General features: G+C 34.7%; 1 protein-coding gene across 1 annotated transcript in view; it reads right to left on the bottom strand.

Annotated features, from left to right (window-relative positions):
• The window catches only part of LOC142336383 (uncharacterized), a 547,349-nt gene that overhangs the window by 471,665 nt on the left and 55,192 nt on the right, over window positions 1–20,492 (bottom strand). The window lies entirely within an intron of this gene.

Here is a 20,492-nt window from a genome sequence, read left to right as displayed (position 1 = left end):
ATTTCAGTTTGACCAGGTCAGATTAGAGACAACTTTGATTGCAAACCGAGCGCACACGGTGTTCCGAGGGCACTTTAGTCTGATCAGTGGAAACTTTGCTCGGGGACGGTCTTATCAGAGGTTTCTTTCGTCTGCCACGGTCTGATCAAAGGTCACTTCGGGATGGCACCTCAAAATGGCGTCTGTTTTCTGTTTTTTTTTCACCGCTTCAGTCACGTTTACTTCAAACCCATTTCCGCTTCAATACCGTCCCTTTCATGTTGACTCGCTCATGAGGTATTTCCGGTGCTCATACCTTAAAATTTACTGGGAATACAAAATAAAATGATTTCAAAAAAATAAATAAAGAAATTTTTACTAGATTAAATATCAATGTATCTCAATGTTGGGTTTGCCTTCCTACTAAAGTTTCATTAAACGGAGATATAGGCCTTCGTGCCGGTAAATCCGAAATTGGTACAGTATTGAATCCAAAGATGTTTTCAATCTGAGTGAATTTGTTGTGAGTTTTTTCATAAATCCTAAACTCTGTTTTCTGTTTGAATTAGCAGATACACTAATTTGATAGCTTTGAGCTCCTTAAATGGCGCCCCCATAAATTGTTATTATTTTGCACGCCAAAAGTAGGAACTGTGCCGACCAATTTGACTTCGTGCATGGTCGAATCCAATTGGGCGTGGTACTCAATGCAAGATTTTATAAGTTTTGCTATAACTTTTTCATGTTATAATTTTTGCAAGCAATAACTTTTAAATGTTATTTCCATTTGCTGCATGGAACACTTTTCAAATAGAAGTTCTGCATAGCTGTCAAGGCATGCCCAAAGTGTAATGCTTTATTCTTTTCATTAGAAACTGGTATGCCAAAGACGTGGTATGCCAAAGTTCGTGATCCTTTATTAGGAGCTTTCATTTTTTGGTGGTTTTAATTTAATAGATAAATAAATTGATTTCAAAAATTTATCGATTTTGGTGAATGGGTTGCATTTTGTTTCTGTAGCCAAGATTTCACTAATCAAATATGGCCAACACGGTAGAACGAGAGTATAGTCTAGTTGTTCATACTCTCGTCGGGGATGCAGGCTATGTATGGCTTCTGCATAAGCGTGTTTGATTGAAATGGGTCAGGCCATTCCTGCATATGCATACACAGGCAAATTTGGCTAAAACTACAGCAACAAGGAATGTCGAAAGCTTCTGCATACAAATTTCTGGATACCTTTTGTTTTTATTCGAGTGTTGTTGCGGTCGACCATTTGGGTTAATTGGGAATTTAGATCTGTAGACTTGTCTTTGACGGAACGGGACTATTGTTGAAGTTGATTTTGTTGAAGTTGATGGTTTGCGCTATTTGGCATGTCTCTCAAAATATGGAGTTGCGTATCAAATTGTGCAAATTTTTGATTTTTGCCAGTTGATCTGATTTCAGGATGGAGATGGGGAGAATTGATTTCTCCAAATGAAAGCTCTTTTGTAATTTCATTTGATGTAATTTATTTTTTGCGTTATTTTCCAATTGAGCAAGGTTACTTTTTGCTTTTCAGCGCCAAATTTGTTGCAAAAATATTTCAATTAATTAGCAGCGTTTCGCGTTTTGTTCCAATTTTTTAAATACAAATTCCTCATAAAATTTTTTGCTTAAGGAAAATGAGAGATATAGTAAACCAGACCCATTATTGTGCTGTTTAATTGGTTTTTTTTCGGGGAAGAAAGACAAAAGACAATCTATCCAATGAACGAGTGTTATTGTTCAATTATTTAGTAGAGTAAATTTTAACACGAATCTGTAATTTTTTTATATTTTAGTTTGCCTTTCAACCTTATTTCATATTCATTTTATTACTTCACGTTTCACATTTCAAGTTAATTTTATTCAGTTGTTTAGTGTTTCCAGCCTCGTGATCAGACAAGTCTGATCACCTCATCTCATTTGCTTATAGCCACTTCAGATTGTTCTCTTCAGTTTCCTAAATCAATTTCAGTTGCCTCCCTCCCTCTCTCTCTCTCTCTCTCTCTCTCTCTCTTTGATTCGCGTCACAAGATCAAGTATATAATTAGTTCGTATTTCACCTAGCGAAATCCAATCGCAATAAAAAGCATGCTCTCGCGTGGCAAAAGTCTACATCAATACATTGTTACTTTTATTTAATCGGGGACCAAGTATTAATTTGTCAATATTTTTATTAATTTTTTTTCAAAAAATTTTTCTAATCGAACAATTTTACTTCTCACAGAAGGGGGTATGTGATACCTTTTTCCATTTTTATTGTTCACTTATTTAGAGCAGTAAAATTTAATACGATGCTATAATTTAGTGCATACTTTAGTTTGCCCTTCATCCTGATTTCACCTACGTTTTACTATTTCGCGTTTTCCACTTCAAGTTAATTTTATTCAGTTGTGTAGTGTTGCCGCCTCTTGATCAGACAAGTTTGATCTACTGATCTCATTCGTTTATAGCTAGTTCAGATTATTCCCTTCAGTTTCCTAATTCAATTTAAGTTGCTTCTCTCTCTTGTGTTCGCGCCGCAAGATCAATTATGGATTTAGTTCGTATTTCACCTAGCGAAATCCAATCGCAATAAAAAGCATGCTCTCGCGTGGCAAAAGTCTACATCAAATAAATAGAGTACGACATGACGCAGTCAGCCAACCAAAGAACAGCACTTGGAATCGACGCTTTCTAGGACAAACCGACACCTGAACCACCTCTAAGTGTTCAGTATAAATTGAGAGTTCAGTATAAAATACATCATCCCTGAGACATTCCTCGGCATGAAACCCGAGATGGTCGAACTTCCTTTGGCACCAATCTATGAACAGACAATCGTCGGATGATCTGCTCAATGTGAACGTGAACGCAAGGCCCGCAATGCCCAACAAAAATGAACTTTTAAAATAGATGCCAAAAGTTGATTGCGAGAGGAAATATGTGCGGGGACAAGCCATGACGACTCGCGGATCAAAAATAGTTTCACAACTCTATTTAAGCATTGGAGTAGAAGGACGCATGATTCTAAACTGCAAAAATCACAATACAATGATTGAAACTCTAACGACGGCCGAATTCTGGAAAATCGTAGCACACGCTTTCATTCGACCAAGAAATATCACTTTCGACAGACACGTTTTCCTCATCACAAAACAACTCATAGGCGAAATTGTAGAACACTTCTACAGAAGACTTAAAGAATTGGCTGCAGGCTGTGACCTTGAGAACAAGGAAGAAATTTTGAACAGAGATGTGTTTATCACAAACCTAATTGACCCCGAGATTCAAAAAGAAATCCTCAAGTAAACTGTAGAACCGAGACAGGCACTGGAACTTGCAAAAAACATGGAGCTCGGAATGCGCAATCAGCACCAAATCTAACAACACAATTTTATTCTCATCCCGGCGAGCGTAAAGACAATCCAGTTTCCACCTAGCGCCCGCAATTCGAATTGGCCACTTTTGAATAACTTCCAGACAACGCAAAAAAGCAACCGTCCTCCCCTCTATTGTTCAAATTGCGGTGGAAAATGGTTTCCTAATCACCGTGAGAAATGCATCGCCAAAATAAAATCTGTTACAACTGTGGTTTATTAAACCATTTTGCTAAAATTTGTTGTAAACAAAAAAATCAAAAGCTCAGAACCCGAAGATCTGTTAACACCGTAGATGAAGAGCGACACCCTGAGGACTCAACTTCCTACAGTCTTCAAAATTTTACGAATCCGACCATAGTAGCGGCGTCGATAAAATGGTAGCTACATTCCACATTGAAATTGCAAAAACAGAACCCTTGATCATGCCGATCACAATCGGCAATATTTCTACAACACTCCTAGTCGACTCTGAAAGTGCTTGTAGCATTCTAAATCCATCACTAGCAACGCGGTTCGTCAACAGCAGTTCTCATGCGATCTGTTTGCGCGAAACCGTTAAACCGCAACTGCGGACTTTCTCAAATGAACCAAAAAAAATTGAAGGAAATATCAAAACTGGCCTCTCTAGTAATGGATGGCATACCCCAGCTGCCAAGTTCATAGTCGTCGCTGATGGTCTCAAATCACTCATCAGCCGTGACTTTTTCAATCATTTAGGAATCGCAGTAACTCAATCATCCTCACAAAAAGGCAACCAGGTAAATACCATCTCGACAAAGTCGGTAATTAAATGAAATATAGAAATAAAAATACCTGAACTGCTAATTCGAATCAAAATTTCATAAAATTTTGTAGTAAAAACAAAATTTCAAAGACTTTTTAATACTGACATCAAAAAAGGGAGACGCATAACGAATAATCTAAAAGACAAAGTAGATAACGAACATAAAAAACTACCTAAATAAAACCATGTAATAAAATTTACAAATTGCCCTGAAAAAATTTTCATTTCACCAAAACTAGTAACTGTTAAAAGTACCAGTCAATAAAAATTGCACTCGATTCAACAATATTCAGTAAAGCGATCCACAAAAACAAATATCAAGTGCCGTGATATCCCGTTGCAAAGCACCACACATTTTTCTACGTTAGATTTGAATTACGCTTACAACCAAATTAATTTAGACACAGTTACAGCTAATCTTTGTATTCAACATAATAAGTGGTGATATGTCTAGCATTTAGAGTTTTCAAACAGGATTTTACGGTTTAGAAGGTACGCCGGCAGAATTTTAAGAAGCTATCGACTATAATTTATTATAATTGAAGAACACATACTGTTTTCTCGACGACATCTTGATTGCTGATATAGGATCAGAGGAAGATCATAAACAGTATGTATTAAATTGTATTCAAGGACCCGACAAAAAAAATCTTCGAATTAAAATCCTAAAATGCTTATTCGCTAAGTTAGAAACTTACTGGCTGATTATCATGTAACTCAATCAGTTATTGCGGCAAGTAAAAAAACTGCTATTTCTGTCTGAAGCACAAAAAACAACAAATAAACTTCGCTCTTTTCTTGGTTCAGTACATTACATAAGCAAATTCCTTCCAAATCTGGCACAAATAGGTCATCCGCTACATCCACATTGAAAAAATGTACTAAATTCATCTCGGTTGAAGCTCACAAAAAGTGTTTTATTGAAAATAAAGAATCGCATTGCAAATGCAAACGAAAGCTGTCACTAGAACCCGCAAATTGAAACGCGAGTTAAATGTGATGCCTGTTACTCCGTATTTGGAGCCGCTCTTGAACAGCTAACACTAGATGGGTGGAACTGATTGCTTTTGTTTCTAAATTCCTGAGCTCTTGTGAAGAGAGATACAGTGTCAACGAGTTAGAACTCCTAGGTTTAGTCTGGTCTATTGATTATCTTAGAAATTTTTTGTATGGCAAGCAGTTTAAAGTTACTACAGCTGACTGACCTCTCCTTGCAATCCTAAAAGAAATAAGTTCCAATATGTCATACAATAACCGCCTAACCCGCTGGGTAGATAGATTGTTAACCTATAAGTTCAAAAAAGAGCATATGCCAGCTGCCAAAGTGGTCCCCATTGACTATATATTTCGACACCCTAACCAACAAGCTAAAAAAGTGTCCGCTTATGATGAGGAATTCATTGTTGCTGAGCTCGTTTTATTCTCCGCCAATCATAAAATCAAAAAATACAATTTGCACATTTGACACTACACACGCATTAATTACACTTATCCCCTGCACTGCGGAATCCATTAACAAATAGCAACTACAATATAAGCAACTCTAAATACGCAGGCCTCCCTCCGCAAATACCAATTAACACTACACTTGCTGAGCGAAGTGCACCTCATTTTAAGAATTCTTTAACAATTTGGAATAAAAATTATTTCACGGGGCTAGAGACTCAAATTTATCAGCCTAATTTTCCACTAATTAAAAAACATTCCAAACATTTTTCCAAATGTCACCCATCAAGAATAAAATCAGTGCTTTTGCCCAATCTAATTCTCAAAATCAGTGGTCTCCATTTGTTCCCAAATCTAATCTCAATTTGTTAGATAATTTCAACTAAATAAACAAAATGAATATGCCTACAAAGAAGCGGACCAAACGAGTCCAATTTGGTAACTCTTTCTGCGCAGCAAAACCACCCTCAACATCTTCTCGAAAAGCCAATTCTCCCTCAACTCCCACTACGCCAACTTCCCCGGGGGCATCCTCCGACATCCACATCCCATAACTCCTAGTCCACAAAGCAAATAGCAACAACCGATAACATCAATGCAAAAAATTTTAGCGAAACACTGATAGCGTCCCTAAATAGTAAAGATGCAGTCCTCACAGAGAGGCGCGATTGTACCCCGACAAACAACGAAGCGAGAAAAAATTCAACCCATATATCCCTTCGCATTGTCGGGATCTACATGTCCGCTCTAGATGCGTCTGCATAGAGAAAAATATTGCAATCCAAAACGTCCTGCGAGAAGCGCTCTTAGATGACCTCCACGCAAGCCAGCTTGGTACCTGGCGAATGATATGTATGGCTACACATTGCAGGCGGCCATACATGAACAGGGAATCAATAGTCAAATCTGATGAAGGTAAACATTGTACTGCTTTTGGTAAGAACCGTAAATCTGTAAATTTCGCTAATTTGAACCCCATACTGTGTGCTGAACTGAATCGTGAAAAACAAGTTTATTTTGGGGGATCAGTTTTTGATGGAAAAAGACATAAAATAAACTTTTTAGCAGCAATAAACTGATTTTAAAAATTTCTTCCGGCATGTATATTTGAAAAAACAAATGGTCCCAATGTATTAAAGTTTTTGGACATAAACAATTAAAATTATAGAAAACCAAGCTCAATTGGTCTGGATCAAGCAAAATGTCTTGTAGGATATCAAGTAAAGACTTTCTGTACCCAGAAAAATATTGAAATTTTTGAAGCTCCAGCTAACAATCAGTGAGCTATTGGTATGGTAGAAAGACTAATACAGACAATTAAGAATAGACTTGCATGTATCAAAGAAGAAAAATCGTCTACTAATTGTTTCAACATAAAGCATGTACTAAAGATTAATAATCACCAACGGCGAATATGTAAACAGAAAACAACAAAGATCTCGCCCTTTGAAGCACAATTTGGTAGAAAGACTAATACCCCGCTGAGCGTAATCTCTGCTAAACCTAAATTGTCTAAATTCTCTTTCGAGAATATTAAAATTTATTTTTTAGATGAAGACATAGTTACTTCAGAAGCCGTCCTAACCAATGATAAGTGGCAGAAGGGCTATAGAAGTGATTTTAATGTGAAGAAAGGTATGACCCGGACAACAAAGGACGCAAACAATTGGAAACGAGATAGCACAGACCACAAATCAAGTTTTCTTCTGACCGCGCTGTGCCGACCAATGCCCATATCAGAACGCGCAGTACAATCCAAGTTGGCTCGTAAGCTAAGCATGTAGCGTCGCTCGAAGAAAAACCTCGAAGAACTGTACGTGGTACTAGCACCCCAGTCACGCATTTTGAATGAAAGTGAGCCCTATTACATCTACCATTAAATAACCCGGAAAAGCAATCATGACTGTCCGCAATAGCGATATTGCAAAGTTCGGGACGCAACAAAAAATCAAACGCTTCTAAAATTATATGCGAACCGTTACGGACCGCACAATAACCAAAAATTGATTAAGGAACGCATCCAGATGCATATAGAAGAGCAAATGCGGAAACTGAAAGGGGAAAACAATGTTAAGCACAGGCGATGGGACCCTAGCAATGCCGTATCGTCTTCTCAATCAAATATTGCATGTGCAATGCGGGGATGCATTCCAAAACTACCTATATTTTCTGCCCTTTAAAACCAGCTCGGAGTTGCCCAGCCGGATTCGCAAAGCAAACACGTCATACAATCTGCAAATGCTTCAACATCCGCGTTACAACAGGATCCGCCGCCCACGTCGGGCACCGTCCCACAAAACAAACGTTCTTCAGATAGAAATCTCCGAAGTCCATCATACTACGGCTTCAAAGACTCTTCCCCAAATTCGGCGATTGCAGCAACCCCAAGGAGACCGCGCAGGGAAGGTGAAGTCAAAAATCTCCAGCCAACCAAGGTCTCGGTGGTGGAAACGGTGCAATCAACTGTCGATCAATATCCTGATGCAGACAATGTATCACCAGTTAATGGCGATGTCTCACCTCCTGATCTGCGAGTTCGAGCATAAAGAGATAAGAGGACTCAATTCAATAACGGTATACGAAGCCGAAAACCAGGAAAACCTAGCTCGAAAGTGTTCATTAAAACTTTAAACTCATTGAAACTCCTTTTTATATCATAAGAGATTGATATTATTAGCTATGATAACCAGCAAATACATTGTTACTTTTATTTAATCGGGGACCAAGTATTAATTTGTCAATATTTTTATTAATTTTTTTTCAAAAAATTTTTCTAATCGAACAATTTTACTTCTCACAGAAGGGGGTATGTGATACCTTTTTCCATTTTTATTGTTCACTTATTTAGAGCAGTAAAATTTAATACGCTGCTATAATTTAGTGCATACTTTAGTTTGCCCTTCATCCTGATTTCACCTACGTTTTACTATTTCGCGTTTTCCACTTCAAGTTAATTTTATTCAGTTGTGTAGTGTTGCCGCCTCTTGATCAGACAAGTTTGATCTACTGATCTCATTCGTTTATAGCTAGTTCAGATTATTCCCTTCAGTTTCCTAATTCAATTTAAGTTGCTTCTCTCTCTTGTGTTCGCGCCGCAAGATCAATTATGGATTTAGTTCGTATTTCGTAGAGCGAAATCCAATCGTAATAAAAAGTACGCTCTCGCGTGACAAAAGTCTACGTCAAATAATTAGAGTACTACAGAGTGTGCTATTTTGTGAGTCCTATTAGATCAATCGTCTTTCATAGATGACAAAACCTGTAACATCTGTTATCACAGTAGAATTTAGGGCAATTAAAATAATGTTTACTTTTTCATTGGACCAAACTACTCCGAAGCGTAATTGTTTGTTATTGCTATACCTTTCGTCCATGAAGCATAGCAATTGCGATACGATTGTTGTTTTCTTCCAGCTTTCATGATTTCACAGCTCGATTGCTTCTTCAAATTTTTGACGTGATGCGTGTAATTGTGTGTTCTCTTTTTTTGGTCAATGGTTTTCTTAATAATTTCATAGAATTCGATTTTCTGACCGGATTTTTTTTGATTTTTCGAAACTGTATTCTAATCACATTATCTCTTGCCTCCTGAATTCAATTTATTGTAAATTGACACAGATATTCATTTATGTCTCTTTCTACTTTACTCACAAAAATGTCATCTAGGAAGCAATATGTATCGTTGAAGCGCGTACAGACTTCAATCTATGCTTTTCGGAATAGTGTTGGCTGAATTATTGTAAAATATGCCTGCTTTGCTCCGAGGGTGAACTCAGACGCTGTGAAGTTTACAGTATGAGCCAGGATTCTACGTTGGGATTGTTTATTGTTTTTGTGGATTGATTTGTTGAGCAGTTTCAAGTTAATTGTTAATTCGCTTTACTTGTCTTTATCATTACTGGGGAAATGAGATTTTGATCGGAACATGACAATAGTTTTTAGATATATAACATTTTTAACAGTCTCTATAGTTCGCTTATTGGTTTGTCCTGAATGATAATGGGCACACAGCGTCCTTTATGATCTCGTGCCCGATATTCATTGTGGAACTGGGTTTAACTCGGGTCTTTTGAATTACCTTTTCTGATAGTACGATTAGGAAAATTAACAGCTATTGGCTCTTTTAGGGATCATGACGTGTTGCTGAAATTCACTCCGCGCGATTAATATCCTCAAGTCCGTGAAGACGTCGACAACGATCGACAATCTTATTCCGTTTTCTACGACCGCAAATTTTGCAAAATAAAACAGTTTTTTAGAATGTTAGATTTTGTATAACAACTGATCATAAACTGCCTCAGTTTAGTGCCGTTTTGTTTTTGTAATACCGATTTGAACTTTCTATATTGATGCAGCAATATGCGGCGCATAATATTCCGTTGTTTTATGAACTATCGAGCATCGCAACACAACTGTCGTTTGACGTGTTGTAATCAAAAAGGATCATTGATCGTTTACTTTGTAGATTTAGCTCTTGTTGACAGAGGAATCATCATTTTCATCGTTATTTTTTTTTCAATTGCTTTTTCTTTGCTTCTATCGTTTACTATTGTTGATTTATAGTAAGTCCCATAAAGTTGCAACGCAAGCGAACGTTCGGAAAGCTCGGGGCATGCAAATGGACAGTGTTTTGCTAGATATCTGCATGTTTCAAATTTGAACTTTGACGTTTGAAGCTATCGATAGCGTTGCAACTTTATGGGACTGACTATACATCGGCGTTTAGCAAAGTGATTGACAAGAACACTGTTAGAGCAAGAATTTCCTACAGCAATGATCGATTTCTTGCGGTTCGGTGACTCTTTTTGTCCGAAACTTCGGCAACGAGTTAATTGGTGTGTTGCGTTAACCAACATTTTATCCGGAACTGCACTGGCGGTTTCTGGGGCGGCGTTTTTTCCAAACTCCATATTAGTTGCTACTTTTTAATCTTTTCTGTTTCCACTGTGCGTAAATAGCTTAGCGGTTAGCGATGAATTTTTATATCGAGCTTGGGATCTTTTCTGCTAGCTAACAATATGTTTACACATTTATAAACGGGGGGTGCCTAACTAAGCGGGGGGGGGGGGGGGGGGGCTAGCAGAAAAGATCCCGAGCTTGTTCGTAACAAATCTGTCGTGAATCACAACCTCTTTGAAGTAACCAATTTTGCAGTGTTGCGTTATTTGTTCCAGAACGATATGCAGTTGGACTTTCTTGTTTCCTTTTTTGGAGAAAAACCGATATCTATCGTAAGTAATTTTACTGTGTCTTATGAAATTTCCTTTATCGTTCTCCTCCATTCGTTAGTAAGCTACATGAAAAATAGGAAACTTGTCTTTGGTGGCACATATCCCATGGTAGCCACATTATATCAATCTCCATTTCTAGCACCTGATATTACGCGCAACTTTATGTTGTATAATTTTAGTTTGTCTGTCAGGTTCTGCAATTTCATTTGGAAAGTCTTTTCGTATTTTGTAGGAGTATACCCATTAAATTTTTGTAATTTATCTTTTTATATGTATGTCCGGATGTATTGAAGTACCACTCTGTATAAGTATTAGCCAATTCAATACTTAACTAAACTAGCTAAGTATTGAATTACATAGTTCTTCTAATAGAATGACGAAACGGTTTTAACCAGTAATATTGTGCAATATGCCTAATAGAGGTTTTACCGATATACTTTTTTCATTTAAGCGGCAGCAAAATATATTGCTGCCTAAAGTACAACGATTGAGAGATGGTGACAGTGAGCAAGTAATAAAATATTATTCAAATTTGAGAAATCAAGAATTGACGTTTGAGAAGTTAAGCAATAATTTTGACTCAAAATCTGCTCCTTTTTGTCATCTAATAATGTAAAAAGAACTGTTACAGATATTTTCCAAATCAGTTCAAAAGGAAGAATTAAATACAGATAACAATTTTACAGTTAGAAAAATTTTTAAGTGACTTTCTCGACCCCTTTTTTAAGTTATGTTTTATCTTTCAATCTTGAGATAAATTAGTTTCCCTAATAACCAAATTGTGCTCCAAATTTTATCTATGTTAAACTTTTATAAAATTTTTATAACCAAAGTATTTACTCAATTTTTTTAAATCTTTTAACAATTTTATAATAATTATAAGGCTTAGAAATATATACTTAGAAAAATATATTATACTATTGGTAAGACCATCAAGTCAGGATTTCACGATTAGTATAAGTTATATTACATACTTGACATTGCGGTGATTTGGCTAATTAGATGCTTTTCTGAACTTTGTGCAAGACAAAAAATTGAAAGGTTAATTATTGTCTGAATTTTACGAAGTTATCACAACAGAATGCTTAAAATTAAATTGTCATTCGAACAATTGAGAACAACTCTCAAAAACCTGCATTATTTTTTAAAAAGATAGTTCAGAATTTTGGAGGGGAAAACAAACTGAATAACGGGGAAATTTTGTCATGGCTAATGGGGCTAGGACCAATATACTTAAGCTAACTGGTTTCATTGAATCAAGTAATGTGGTAATATACTCGAGCTGCCATAAATCTTTATCTTTACATTGTGTCGCTTTTTGACTCAAATCTTAAGGCTTTTGGCAGTTTTCCAGCTGTTTTTTTAAGTTGGACTACTCTGGTGCAAAGATATGTAGTCTTGCTCCGGCTCTGCTTCTGTATGTACATAAGCAGAAAAAAATGAAAAATTTTGAATTTTGAAAAAAAACAGATTAATGAAAAAAAAAATTTGAATCAAAAAAGACTAATGGTGGACCCATGAAAAGACTTTTACTCGAATTTGTTGGTTATGAGATGACTATTGGTGGACCTATGAAACTACTTTTACTCGAATTTGTTGGTTATGAAATGACTAATGGTGGACCCATGAAAAGACTTTTACTCGAATTTGTTGGTTATGAGATGACTATTGGTGGACCCATGAAACGACTTTTACTCGAATTTGTTGGTTATGAAATGACTAATGGTGGACCCATGAAAAGAATTTTACTCGAATTTGTTGGTTATGAAATGACTAATGGTGGACCCATGAACAGACATTAGCTGGACATTCTTTGTTATCAAAAGACTTAAGCTCGACCCATGAAAAGATATTAGCTCGACTTTAACTAGGAAGCTCGACCGTGTAATTATAGTCAATATTGACCCCCCACTACTAGACTTTTAAAGTCTTTTCATAAGTCGAGTTTTTGCCTGGGTCAAATTTGTTTAAATTCAAACGTTAAATCAAAAACCTTAGGTTAACTTAGGAATAGCCCAAAACAAGGCTTGCGTGAAGTTTCTATTTGTAGTTCGCTTGCTCTTTCAGTCATAACCATTCTATGCACTGCAGGCTACTTAATTACCACAATCAATGTCTTGTGGATTAAAAAAGACCGAATTTATAATCAATTATTTTAATTAATGCATTAGACTGGAGTGAATATGACTGTGCAAGCTTGATAATTATTCAGATTTTGTCCCATGACAATAATTTTTGTATGTAGTATTTACTTGGAAACTAATTGGCAATTTTTTGGAAAATACTACCCTCTCGGATCCTAAACATCTGTCACTCGGTTTCATTACAGGGTTCTAGGAAATCATCACCCCCCACCCCCCCGGAAATAACGCCCGGTCTGATCCTAAGGGAAAATAAACCCCCGCGGAAACTAAACCCAAGGGAAGCTCCGATGTCAATTTTGAAATTCGGCCGAGAAATTTTTTCCGCATGTGATAGCTCCATATCAAGTTCAAGGGTCCACTAAGACATGGCCATTGCTAACGAAGTATGGCCAAATGTGCAGCTTTTTAACAATCAAGCTCGGTTAAGAAGAAAAGAGCAAAATTCGTGCAAAAAAGAATTGAGCAAAGTTCGAAAACGAGAGAATTTGCATTGAACTTTCTTTTTGATTCATCCACGCAATGCAAAAATTGATTTGAAATGACTTGAAAAGAACAAAATAAATGCAACTTAGGTTTCAAATCCCTTGAACACTTTATCCCTTTAAAAGTTTACCTTATCTTATCATCAATAATGTCCGAACAGCTCGGTTGAACAGACAATGGAGCAGATTATCGAAAACCTACAGTAGGAAGTAAGAGTGCTTCGATAACAAAGTAAGGTTACGAATCAAAAAGCTAGAGACTTGGAAATTTTTTTTTGACGAACTAGACGATAGACTTAGCAATCAGGAAGCGTATACACCCTCCTTTCGACGCCATTAAACACGAAGCACCGGCCGAGGAGATCATATAATTTTTGAAAAATATTTGACCATTAAATGCATCACGGAGAGTGGATTAAAGGCGTATCATGTATTCCCTTCTCGCAAACCATTACCAGCAAGAATTGTGTCCACTGTCATCGTTAGGTTTGTTCAATTTCATCAAAGGGCAGTGATTATGAAAAACCGGCTCAAATTAAGAGGTATAAAGAACCCGTTGAATAAAAGGAATATATACATGAACGAGCCCCTTGGTCCTCTGGAAAAAGGTATATTCTCCGAAGCTGAAAAGCAAAAGCAAAGGCTGATTATAACGTGAATAATTTGCAGAATTTCAATATTGTGTTTTAAAAATTGCAGCGATGAAAAAGAATTTGTGCGTGTGTACTATCTGAATGATATCGACAAGGTGAAAAATCCTGTCAAAAAGCAAGCTCGGGAAAACGTCAAAAACACTGGAGAGTGGAAGCAAACTCTTGATTGCATGAAGGATGCCAGTGTACGTGCTGAAAGTTTTTGAAAACATCTCCGGAAGAAAAAGGCAAATGATTAACAAAAACTTCCAAGCTTAAGCATAAAAACGAAGAAAAACCCTATCCATCTAAACTCAATATTTGTGTCCCCGTAACGAAACAGTTTTTGTGTTGTCTTCTATTTAAGCGTCTCCATTGAGCAATCACATGATATCTCTTGAACGTTTTTTTTGGTTTTGGTAAACTAAATTTTAAAAAAAAACAGAAGGTTTTGTATTGGTTTTTTTCTCATTACGAAAAACAAAAGTTGATTTTTATTTTTTTTGTAACTGTGTTGTACTGCGACTTTTGCGGAGCAACAACACCGACAACAAGGTATCTTTAAGAGCTAGAACGTATTTCTGGGACTCCCCGGAACTACTTTTGAGAATGTTTTTGAGAATGATTACAGAAGTGAGACAATTGTGTTTCTGATACTTCCGTTGTGATTTAATCGAACCTAATGAAACAGGTTAATTCTGCGACTTTCTTGGCAAACCAACCTATTTTAAACATTAATTTACAGTTTAGCTCAAACATGACGACGTCCGCTATATTTCACGACTTTTTAAATAAGTACAACCCTAAGTCTTTTTGAACTTTTAAAAGACTTCTTGAATGAAAACTGCGTCTCTCTTTTTTTCTTTCTGACTCCTGTCATAATTCAGCGAGCAATGAGGTAAAATAGACAGAAAAATGTCTACTTTAGTTCTACTGCAGAACATAATATCACTGAGCAAAAATTGCGATGAACTAACTCAATTGGCCAGCAAAAACGACCCTTTGGTAGTGGCTTTAACTCAAACATAGACTAACGAGTTTTCCAATGTAATATTGTTCCAAATAGAAAACTATCAAGATATTTTATGCACCAGGAAAAAACGAGGAGTTGATGTTGGGATCTACCTGAAAAACAACCTTGAAATTGAGATATTACGTTGTGAAATCAGCAATAATACACAATTGCTTACAATTTTTGCACTTTACAGTACACCTAATTTTGCATTGTCAATTTTGTAGGAGTTGTCTAACGCAAACGATGATTTTTTCATGGAAACAGTGAGTTTACATCTAGCTATACATGTTGTTTGCGAACTGAAACTATACATGTTGTTTGCGGGGACTTCAATATTAATCTTTTCGTTCACAGCATCATGGTAAGTGGAATTCAAGGAGAGCTATGATTTCTATAAAATATTTGAGCTTCGGCAACTTTGTCATTTACTGTGACAATGACCAAACCATTTCAACCGACCATTTCAGCGTTTTAGGCAAAACAGGTTATTAAAAGTTGACAATATCTCACTTGCATTGATTTTAATGACTAACTGGAAAAAAATCTGAAAACGACTCTCGCTCAAATCAACTTAAAAATTGGATGTCCTTTGCTTTTCAGGATTTTAAAGCAGAACTTCAAAATTGGCATCTCATTAACACTTTTGCCTTGACCAACGCTTTTTTAAGAAAAGCATTGTCAAAGCTTTTTCTTCCAAAAAAATCGTATATCAATAAAAACAAAAACAAGGGTTGGATTACCAAATGACATCAAAAATTCGTCGGCACAAATATGAAGATTTACACATTTTTTTGGAAAACCCAAAATTTTTGGGAACGCTATAAAAAACACAGGAAAAAAAATCAAAAATTTGTTGACGAATCCATAAAAAATTATCTTAAAATTTTTAATTTTACACTGGGACAAAAATCAAAGTGTTTTAAAATCAAGAAAAATTTCTAGAAAAACTGAAGTAAGGACCAGCTTTAGGTAAAAAATTTAAACGCCAAAAGCCTAAGAAATATTTTTTTAATTGTGGTAAATATCATTTATCATTTCTCTCGATCCATGTAAAACCAAAAGGTGTTAATAAGTGCAGTTCATCTCTTTTCTTTAGACAATCAAGTCCTCTAGAGACTGCAAGATCAATCAGTAGCCGTAGGAAAAAAGGTTTCTGATAATGATCGATTGCGAAATCAGTAACTTTTTGTCTTTTCTGATTAATAGAGTGATCTGGAAAAAATTTTCTCTAATGTACCAAAAACAGCTAAAATAATTTTATTATTTAAGAGAAGAAGGAAACTAGATTGCCCAATTATTGTCTTTTATCTTTGCTATCTGTAATCAGCAAAATTATTGAACGAAGTTTAAAACAATAATTGTTTCTTTTCTAAAAAAAAGTTTAATCTGTAGCACTGCAGGCTATTTGGTATCCGAGAAAAAAGAATCATTGTAGAAGCAATTACAGAAATTATTGAAAAAATCAGAGCTAATAATAGCAATAGAGTAAAAATTATCTGTACGTCCTTGAATCGATTTTGTGCTGGTTACCGTTGAAGAGGACCAGTATTAACAATTTTGCAAGACTATATTTCTAACTATCTTTTCATAACAATTTGTCACCGCAACAGCAGAAATTATAACGTACAAAAGATGCATACAGGGGTTCACCAAGGTTCTGTTTTCTTTCATTCTCCTTCTAATATATATATATATATATATATATATATATAACCTTCCTGAAGAATTTTTATGGATTCAAATATCATTATTTGCAGATGGCACATCAATACTTCAGAAGTACAAACCTAATACTGTAATTTTAACTGTAAATAGAATTTTGAAAAAAAATTATCAATTAGTATTGAAAATTATAAACCTTCGACTAACAAATAATTACATATAGTTGAGTACAATACACCAATTACACCATATATGAGTAAAAATAGATATTTTCTAAAGTTTTTGACCAAAAAATTGTTGATTAGCATCTATATTATCTATATTCAACCAGTTGTTCAGTACGGCGTATTAAACTATGTAACAACAGGTAAAACAAAGATCAAGAAAAATGAAAAATAACAAATATCCATTTGGAAAATTTTAATTTGAAGAGATACGATTTAGCTTTAATTTGAAGAGGAACGATTTAGTCAAAAATGTTTGAGTAAACATAAACTATGCACTGTGAGAGAACTCCACATATACGTCCCTTTTATAGTTCTTACCAGAAAACTAAATAGAAAAAACCGCGTAACAAAACGATTTTATAAGGAGATTTTTAATGAAGAAGAGGTTAGGTTAATTACAATTAGAAGAAGAATCCAGTTAAAATTAGCAAAACAACAAAAAAAAATACAAAGAGGATACTTAATAGATTGAGGCAACCTTCTAAGAAGATTGTTAATGTAGATAGAGGCAAAGCAAGCAATTTCGTACGACTAAATTATTTCGTACGACTAAATTTTGATAACGCCAAATTAATCTTGCATATTTTCGGGACAATTACATATGTGGTACCGAAGAAATTTTGCTCCTTTTGATGAAAAATATATTAATCAATAATCAATTAACGTAACAAAAGTGATTCGAATCGTTAAATTTGAGTTGCGGTGGCTCTATACAGGTTGTTTAAGCCTTTGATCTCCCTGCAAGTACATTGTTTATGTTCATGAAAAAAGATTTCTTTTACTATTTCTCAGTGGGGTTTCGTTTCCGTGTGTCGTTTTTAAAACCGACTCGCACATGTTTTGATTTGCATTGCGTGCAACTGAGAAGCATATATATATATATATATATATATATATATATATATATATATATATATATATATATATATATATATATATATATATATATATATAAATATATATATGTATATATATATATATATATATATATATATATGAATGCATATTCAATCCAAAGCAAACACTTCTCGGGGCTCACATAATACTAGTTTGTAATTTTTGTTCCGAATTCACTTGTGGTGGAGGAACTGTATACTCAAATGGGTTTTTTTTGTTCAGACAATTTTCGCCGATCGATATATTCATCGTAGAGGATTGTTAGTCGTATCATTAAAATTCTCCTCCAGCGTGGAGTTTGGAGTTAAATTGATTTTTTGAATTCGGTGTTTTCGAGTTTAGAATTTTGTCTGAACACGTGATGTTTGTCATGATTTTGTTCACTTTTTTGTTAAATTTTTCCTAAAAGATATCAATTCAAAATAACATTTTATGCTAAAAATGAAACAATATTGTGATTCTAACAGACAAAACGGACCATAAAAGAGCAGTTTTTGTCTCTTAGGGAAATTTACTACAAAAGAAATTGATTTCTTTTTGAGAGATGTTATTCTAAAAACCAATTTTGATAATTTTTTTGATTTTTTCCAGTCACTTAATGACTAATTACTTTTCAAATCTAGTTTCTGTTCATGAAAAACCTCGTTTACAGTCAAATAGTACAGAATGAACAATCATTTTTTTAAGCCATTGCTCATTTTCTTTTGGCTCCGACTCTGAGTTTTCGCAATTTTTATTGCATTTTCAGTTTTCATTTCTCTTTTTGACATTTTAATAAAATTTTATAGTCTGATGACATAGACTCGTTAACTAAAAAAACAATAGGTCTCCTAAAGAGTAGTAAGTGAACCTATGTAGTACTTTGAGTAGACAGCTCCTGGCTAATGAGACTTCAAAAACAGATTTTTGATAAAACATTATTTTTTTTGGGACGTAAACCGATCATAAACTTCTTTCTGTGATCTGTAAGTCTCATCATTGAAAGGACCCCCTTTCTTATGACTTGGATGCCACAAATATTCATAATTTGCTTTCCAATTTTTGTTTTCTTTTTCACAATTTTGAATTCGTTTCAAATCTTATCAAATTACCCTATTATTGCCAGTTCTTATTTACACAGAAATGGTTTTCAATGAATCATAAAAAAGTTGCAGGTTGAATTGTATGGTTTTGATGACTTCGACAATGTCTTCTAGCAGTATTTCTACTGATTTTTAGGTTTTTGCCTGTTGTTGTCGGTTTCATAGTCATACGACTTATTGTGATGAATTATTGACAATTTAAAAATGACACAAAATATTGCCGTCGCCTTGAAACTTAATTTGAAATAACTTATTATTTATTGATTTCCGTTGAAAGCTTTCGAGTTTATTGGCTTTGATACTACGGGTTTTCTCAAATTTTTTGTAATTTCAATATATTTGTCCACGTTTGTTGGTTTTTTGAAGTCAAATTGTTACAAAAAAAATCCCATTATTGTTAAAAAATTATTTGAAAATTAAAAAAAGTTTATTGAATGGTTCATTTCCTAATGGCTGCGACACTTATCTCTCTCAATTTTTTTTCAATTGGCTGTTTTTGCCTGTTTTTTATTCTTTATGTAGTCGTTAATAGCTGCGTCTCATAAGCTTCTAACTGAGCGCTGATTGAAACAAGTTACTCAATGCATAAAGTTTATGGCAAATAGCCTTAAAATTTATGATATTATTTGTTCTCAAACATTTTTCCAAACATTTTGGTTTTTGTTGTTATATTCGTCAAATTGACTATTGATATTATGACGCAATTGATGTTGATTTTGTTGAACAATATGCGTTTTCATAAAAGTTTTGTTAGTGGTCAACATTTATGTTCATTTTTCTCTTCTTTAAACAGTTTCGCGTAACAGGTCCCAATGAATTTGAAATCAGACCCAAGTGAACATATTTATTCCTTCAGGATAGTTTTAACTGAATTTTTTAAATCAATGTTAGAAAGAAAAAACATATTTGGATGACAACCAAATATTTTTATAGCTTCAACAATTTGTTTTCGCAAATTATTTGTAGTTTTCTCAACCTTTCGTTATCATTTCTGTAGCTTAGTCTTACCAAAGACAGATTCCATTGTTTTCGTATTGACTTTTCAGTAAATTTGTCAAGAAATTATTCGTTAAAAGCTAATGATTTTTTAAGACGCTTTTAAATATTTGGTTTAAAAATTATTCATTGGTTTTTGAATATCGCATCATTATGGCTCCTTTTTGTTAACCTGTTACCTAATCTCAATAATATGAAGTCTAATCTGTTTTATAGCAACGGAATAGGAAGTTTGTGTAGATAAGGTTTCTTCAGATTGTTTTTTGACGTTGTTACTAGGTGCTTTTATATATAGATGTTGAATTTTTGCCGTTATAATTTTTTTATTTGCCTACTTTTTGGTTTATTTTTTTTCTCTTGTAGTCTTATTAATAGCGTGAGATCTCGTGGGCGCTGTAATCAGTCATGGCATTATGTCATTCATTTAGTAGTTTGTGTAAAGATCTATTTTTTATTATCTCTTCATTTGGTTGACAGTTATGTCAAAAAGGGAGAGGAGCCCGGCTCGGAACATCATGTGCGAACG

This window comes from Convolutriloba macropyga, chromosome 3 (assembly GCF_964194025.1).
Source record: "Convolutriloba macropyga chromosome 3, txConMacr16.3, whole genome shotgun sequence".
NCBI lineage: Eukaryota > Metazoa > Xenacoelomorpha > Acoela > Convolutidae > Convolutriloba > Convolutriloba macropyga.
This window is presented reverse-complemented; position numbering and strand designations above follow the sequence as displayed.